Raw genomic sequence first — 7,892 nt, forward strand, 5'->3', positions numbered from 1 at the left:
CACTAATTTAACATACACTCACCAGTACCTACTGTGTGCCAGGCCTAATACAGACATAGGATAGTTCACATGTGGTGAGGAAGAACACTAAGGCCATCACCATTTCCAACAGAGTTTGATAAATGCCATAAGATAGAGCTACCCAGGGGCTTCAGGAGCATAGACAATAGGAAAACAGGCCTCACTCAAGAGAGAGAGGAAGTCTGCATAAGGCTTAGCAAAGAGGGGACATCTGCACTGGGTCTTGAAGAATGAGTAGGAGTTTACCATGTGGCTAAATATCAGAGTTGATAGGATATTCCTGAAAGCCCATTTGTAGAGAAGCAGTTAAACATATTTTGCTATTTTATACTTATGCTCTGGGGTAAAGAGAGGTAGCAAAAGACTATCTAGGTCCAGGTAAATAAGTCCACTTGACTCAGTAGGTAACTGGACGAAAATGTCCTACCTTGACGGAGCAGTTGGTTGTAGCTTTGCAAAAGTGTTGGCTCAACGTTGATAGAGCTACCTATTTTTTTAAAAAAATGACATATAATTAAACACAGTAAAATTCACCCTTTTCAGTGTATAGTTTGGTGAGTTTTGACAAAAATGTGAGTTGTGTAACAACCTCAACAGTCAAGTATATACTAGTTCAATCAACCCCCACATTTCCCCATCCCCTTATATGTTCACTGTTTCCCACAACCTTAACCCTTAGAAACTATCATCTATTTTCTGTCCCTATAGTTTTGCTTTTGCAAGAACACCCTACAATACAAATAGAATCATACTAGGTGAGTTTTGACTGTGGCTGCCTTCACGTCGCATAATGCATTTGTTTCATTTCTTTTTTCATTTCTTTTTTTCTGATTCACAAAATTGCTTCTACATTTCTTTTTACTTCTGAGTATTATACCATTATTATACCACAATTTATTTATCCACTGTCCAAATGGAGGACGTCAGGATTGTGTTCTAGTTTTTGGTGATTACACCCATAGCCACTGTGAAGGTTGTGGGCAAGTTTTGTTTGAATATGGATTTTCATTTAACTTGGGTAAATACACAAAAGACAGATGCTGGGTTGTATATGTGTATCTTTATAAGAAACTGCTAAATTGTTTTCCAAAGTGGCTGTTTGTACATTTTCACCAGCAATGTGTAAATTCTAATTACTGAATATCTTTGTCAGCACTTGGTTTTGTCAGTATTTTTTTTTAAGGCCATTCTAAGATGCATGTAGCACTATTGCACTGTGATTTTAATTTGCATTTCCTAATGACTAATTAATTATGTTGAGCATGTTTTCATGAGCTTATTAGCCATCTCTATATTTTCTTTGTTGAAGTGTGTATTTGAATTTTTTTCCCCATTAATTTTTGTTTGTTTGTTTTTATTCTTGTTAAACATTGAATACCTTTTGAGGGGGTTATTAAAATATAATTCGCCTACTATATTCACTCTTTTAAAGTATACAATTCAATGGTTTTTAGTACATTCACAGAGTTGTACAATTATTTCCACAGTCCATTTTAAAACATCACCTCAGAAAGAAACTCATTTCACCCCCTATCCCCCCATCACAGCCTCTTCACCCCAAGCCTAAGCAACTGCTTATTTGCTTTCTGTCTCTATATGGATCAGCCCATTCTGGAAATTCCATACAAATGGAATCACATAATCTGTGGTCTTTTGTGACTTGGAGGTTCTTTATATAGTCTGGATATACATTTTTTAAAATTTACATTTAATATTTGCAAATATGTTCTAAGCCTGTGGCTTTTGATTTTATTCTCTTAATAGTGTCTTTTGAAGAACAGAAACTCTTAGTTTTGATGAAATCAAATTTATCAACTTTTTCTTTTATGGGTCATTCTTTTAGTGTTGTATCTAAGAAATTCTTGCCTAACCCATGATCACAAAGATTTTTTATTTTTAAAGGTATTTTTTTCTAAAGAGAGACAGTAATTTATTTTCCTTATTTTCCATTTAAAATAAGTTTTAAAAAAACTAAAAGTCTGGAAAAAGTCTATAGGCTATTGGTTCTAACTTACAGAGGTTCTACTGGATATATTTAACTATTCAAACATTGTGATAAACATAGCAAAAACTCATGCTTGTGTTGTATACTAAATTTTAACATTTTAGAAATAGCATCGATTCTTATACTGTTAACTCAGCAGTCAGCAAGTTTGACACTAAAGTTTTTCCTGCTATCTCTATATAATTAAAAAGAACCCTAAAATTATAAGCAAAGCAAGTTTTTAAATAGTGCTAGCATTTCCAACTCCTATTCCTTGATGACCTGAGATTTTTTTAATACAGTAGAGTTTACCACTCAAGGGACTGTAACGAACTGGTCAACATACAAAGTGGGTCAACGTAAGGATCAAAGCCTACAGTATTGATCTGTACCTGTGGTGTCTGTTGGGTCTATGAAAATTAGGTCAACTTAAGAAGGTGGTTAATCTAGATAGGTGGTCGATGATGGAGGTTCTACTGTATTTGCAAATTAAAGTTTAAAAAGTTTATAGCTTAAAAAGTCAGTGCTAAGGTTGAGACATCATTCTGAATCTTTGTCATCCATAATATTTAATTTCTTATTCTTTTTGATCCATCAAAGCAATCTCATTGTTCTTGTGATCTAAGAGACCAAAATAAATACCCCTTTTGAAGCAAAAGTTATGTATGGGCCCATGGGTATGGCAATTCTCTAAATTTCTCCAGCTACAGAAAAACTACACTCTTGCTAAGAAAAGGAACGAAGTAGTAGACCCCTCCTAATTCTGATTTGTAACCTAGACCAGTATAACTTTGGACAGAAGACTGGTCTTGTAAACATTCTTTCCTGATAGGCAACTGTAGACCTTGAGCCATTTTATTTTATTTTATTTTATTTTTGAGACGGAGCCTCAAGCTGTCCCCCTGGGTAGAGTGCTCTGGCATCACACTCACAGCAACCTCCAACTCCTGGGCTCAAGCGAGTCTCCTGCCTCAGCCTCCCAAGTAGCTGGGACCACAGGCGCCCGCCACAACGCCTGGCCATTTTTTGGTTGCAGCCATCATTGTTGTTTGGCGGGCCTGGGCTGGGGATTCGAACCCTCCACCTTAGGTGTATGTGGCTGGCGCCTTAGCCGCTTGAGCCACAGGCGCCGAGCCGAGCCATTTTCATCCAGCTTATAGAGACTGTACAAATTTTCTTTGTGTACTACAGTTCACCTTTTGACATAAAGAGCCAAATTCTACCTCATATTAACTCTAAAACCATACCCCAAAGTGAATATGGGAAGTATGATACTTACAAGTTTAATCATTGTGCATGCACTGACTCCCCTCATAAATATGTATAGCTTTTCCCTAAACCTCCTGAATATGTATGACTCTGTTGTATAATACAGGCCCTGTGAGGCGTAAAAACCAACCTACCCTTTCCCTCTGTGAAGAGAGAGCACTTTCAGTCTAGACTGGAGACTGTCTCTTCCAGGTTTGCACACTGATATCACCAATAAAGCTCTCGCTTTTCCTATTTAGCCATCCTAGTGGTCTTTTGGATGACATTCTGAATGACTGACCTTTTAATAAGTAAATGTTATAGAGTATAGAGTGTCATTTCCCTTTTCCAGCAAAGGTAAATTGCATTTCCCAGAGCCCTTTGCATGTGAATTAAAGCCTGTGACTGGATGTGGCAGGCCCTGGGACGTGGGATGAGGTGATGTATGTTCTTTCTTCTCTTTCCACGGAAGATAGGGCTCTATCATAGTGGAATTGCAAATGGTGGAGGTGGGGTTCCCTGAAACACTAACTGGGGAGATGGAGGACATCCACCAAGAAGAGTTCCCTGACTTGCACTGAGTTGTGATGTGAGTGAGAAACAAACCTTCATGAGAGAAGGTTGGGGTTTATTTGTTATTATAGAAGATTCTAGTCTATCCTGACTAATAGTGGATTAAACAAATAAAATTTCTAACAGAACATAGCTCTTATCTGTTCTATACTAGATTCCATGTATTATTTATTGAAAAGTTAAAACTTCTGCTACTACAAAAGATATCAAAATCAGTGATTGAGTTTAAAGTCCGAATCATGCAGGGCCAGAAAGGAGAAATGACTAGTCCAGGATCACATAGCTGAGACAGGGCTAGAATTCAGCCTACGGACATCTGTGGTTTTAGCCAGTCCTTTCTTTTGGTAAGCACAATAGAATTTTCCCATTTTCCTACTCAGGCCACACGTCTCATGTGAGACTCATTCTCATCCTTCAGCTTCAGCCCTGACTAATATATATAATGTATCATTCAGGCCTCGATGATTAGCATAATGAACGTATGACCCAGTAAGGGGCAATTACAGCTAATTCTTGAATTTTTGCTGAAGCTGCTGAAAAATAGTCACTCTCCATAGGTTGTTGAGTCAATAGGCTATTAGCCCCCAGCTGATGGAGGCTGTATTAGTACATCTAGATTATGAATGAAGCTAACACAAGGGAAAGTAGAACTGAAAGATGGAGAGAGACACATGATGCTTGATGTTTGAGCACCTGGATGTAGCTATGCCTGAAGCCCATGAGTTTTAATTATGTAAGCCAATAGGTTTCCTTTTTGGTTTATGTCATTTTTTATTGATTTCCTGTCACTTGCACCTGAAGCTACCCTGACTTATCCATACTTTACTGTGCTTTTTTCCATGAAGGGACAGGAGTTACTGTATTTTTCTATTTTATTGATAAGGCTTTATAATCAGGTGCTTCAAGCCTGGCAGGATTCAAGTCCTTCTTTGGTCTCTTCAAAGCCTCTAGCCCCCACCCTAGTGTAGACATAGTCTCACCTAAGTTTCACAATGGAGTGCTATACACAGTATCATCACAGAGTAGGTGCTAAAACATTGCTGAAATGAAATAAAGACTACCCCTACTGAAAAATGTGTGAAGTAGTTCCCTGAAAAAAGAAACACAAATGAGACATACCTAAAAGATACCCGACTTCACTAATAATTAAGAAATACAAATAAAACAGATCTTGTCTTTTACTCATGAGTTTGTCAAAGAGCTAGAACTTCCTTAATTTCTGAGACTGGGGAAATAGGCATTTTCCCAAGCTGGTATGGTAGAAAGAGAAGGGAGCACAGCCTCTTTGGAGGTAGTTGGGCAATGTCTGTTGAACTAATGTCTTTGAACCTAAGTGCACAAGTGTTTGCCCTCCTTCTGGGAATTTATTCTACAAATAAAATCCAACAAATATGCAATGATGCAAATAAAAGAGAATTATTTGTAACAGCCAAAAAAATAAAAAATAAAAAAACATAATCTCCCCCACCAGATGAGTTAGACACCAGATGAGCCCGTCTGTCTGCACAAATCTCAGTACTTCCAAACCATGGACTACATCTCAGATACCGGAAAGAATGAGGTAGTCCCAGATGTGCGGAGGCAGAAAGGTGTCCAGGGTATACCATGTCGCTAAGGGAGAACAGGATGTTGACGTGATGCTATTTGTATTGAAACAAAAAATGAAATCTTACTAAGATGAAAATAGGTTGGGAAGTAGGATTAAGAGGTCAGGAAACTTTTATTTTTAATGAATTAATCTTCTTTACAATTTGATTTTTTTAAATTATAGGCATATACTACCTTACAGTTTTGTTTATCTATTTGAATTCCTAGTAATAATGCACAAGGTGAAAAAAATTCAAAAGGCCCAAGATGAAGGGGCACAATTCTCCAATTCTCTCCGACTATCTGATATAGAATTTATTTATTCATAGTGTGTCTGTGTTGCATTTAGGAGGAGGAGGAATGGGCAGCTGCTGCTCTGTGGCCAGGCATGGGCATGGGCTGCCCTTATTGGGGATGTGAGACTCTCGAGATCCCATTGGAGCATTGGAAAAGGGCTTTGGGAGTGCCCTGCCCTGGCTCCTAGCCATGCTTCACCTAGGTCTGGGTCCTACACTACAGAGCTCCCTGGAATGAGAGGCTGGAGTCCCCTAGGACCGTCCCCTTTCCTGCCAGCTTCCCTCAGGTCAGAACTCCCTGGCAGATGCCCAAACACTAATTAGGCAAGATGGGTCTGTAGGCAAATATTTATCCCTGTGCAGCTGTGGGCTATGTGCAGGCTGCAGATGTGGGACTGAGTCCTGTTTACCTAGCGCCGAGCCTGGCAGGTGCTGCCTGTTTGCTGAGCTCCCTTCCTGGCCTGGCTCAGACACTGGGTGGAAGCTGAGCAGAGGAGGATATGCACCCCCCGTAGTCAAGCCCTGCAAAGGCCCAGTTTAAAGTCCTTACTCCTGACATGGCCCATAAGGTCACGTGAGGTCCCATAAGCTCCCTCCTCTTCCTCTCATCCTCTTGCACCCTTCCCTATGCTGTGTGCCAAGGGTGTGTAATTCCTCCCCACCTCTTTCCTAGGCTGACTCCTGTTCATTCTTAGGCCTTGGCTTCAAGGCCCCCTCTTCAGGACCTCCCAGACCACCCCCTACTCCAGAGTGGTTGGGCACCCCGTCAGCCACTGCCAGGGCCCCCACAGTACCCTTCGTGGTAATTCCTTATTTCTCTTCACTTAGCAGGTTAGTGTTTGTCTTCTCTGTTAGATGCAGAGCAGAGATGGGGCCAGTTTTGTTCACCACTGTTTCTGCCTTGCCCCTCCTGTAGGGCCTGGTGCCCAGTAGGTACTCACCAAATATTTGCGAAGTGTCAGCCTGCGTGAAGCCAGAGGCAACTGCATGGGCAAAAGCACAGAGGTGAGATGGAGGCCAGGAGGAGGGTGTGTATGGCGGCAGTGGCGAGGCTGGAGGCTGGAAAGTTAGGTGAAGCTGTCCCCTCAACCCTTAATCTGAAAGACCCTGAATCCAGGGCTGGGAGTTTGGTCAATCATTCTGAAAAGGGAAATTGTGTTAAGTAAAGGAAATGCAAATAATACAACGAATGAGAAAATGATAAGCCAGTTCCTTCGAGTTGAACGGTATAAATTCTGGAGTCCTACAGTGGCCTACAAGGCCCTGCGTCTCCTGCTATCCCCACATACCCTTTTCTTCTCTTTGTCCCCTCGCTCTCCTCACACACTGGCCTTCTATTTCTTGAGTATTTTTTCTAGCCTCCCCATTTCAATGTGTCCCTATTTTAATCCACATATTGAAATCTGGTCACCAATGTGACAGGACTTTTAGGAGTGATTAGGCCATGTGGTTGGAGCCCTCGTGATGGGATTTGTGCCCTTATAAAAAAGGATCCACAGATCTCCCTTGCCCCTTCCACTATGTGAGGACACAGTAATAAGTACTGCTTATGAGCCAGAAGGGGGTCCTTGCCAGACAGTGGATCTGCTGGTGTCTTGGTCTTGAACTTGTCAGCTTCCAGAACCATGAGGAATAAATTTCTATTGTTTAGAAGCCACCTGTCATATTTTATTATAGCAGCCCCAGTGGACTAAGACAGGGCCTTTGCACTTGCCAGTTCTATGCCTGGATGATTTCTGCTTGGAAGTCATGGTTGACCTCCTTACTTTGAGTCTTACCTCACCAAAGATGCCTTTCATGACACTGTAGACGAAAGAGCCTCCCTCCCTAGTGTGCTTATGCTGTTTTATGTTCCTCTGACATTTGTACTTGTTTATTCCTCTATCATCTGTCTTCTCTCTAGAGATGTCAGCTCCAAGAAAGCTCTAGCTGCTAAGCCTAGAACATGATGCTGTTGCTCAGGGGGGGCCCATCCCTGTCATGTCTTTGAGCCCCACACAACCATTGGCTCCTGTGATCTGCGTATCAGCTGGGTGAGGAGTGTGAGACAAGCATTATTACCTGCCTTAAGAAATCATTATTATGACACAAAAACATTATGAGCACATGGACAGAAACCAGAATGAAATGCCTACAGGCTCACAACTTCAGCATAACAATTTTTAAAATTTGATAGGCAGGAA

The sequence above is a fragment of the Otolemur garnettii genome, unplaced genomic scaffold, assembly GCF_000181295.1.
Source record: "Otolemur garnettii isolate 467f Iridium unplaced genomic scaffold, OtoGar3 scaffold00003, whole genome shotgun sequence".
In the NCBI taxonomy this organism is placed as follows: domain Eukaryota; kingdom Metazoa; phylum Chordata; class Mammalia; order Primates; family Galagidae; genus Otolemur; species Otolemur garnettii.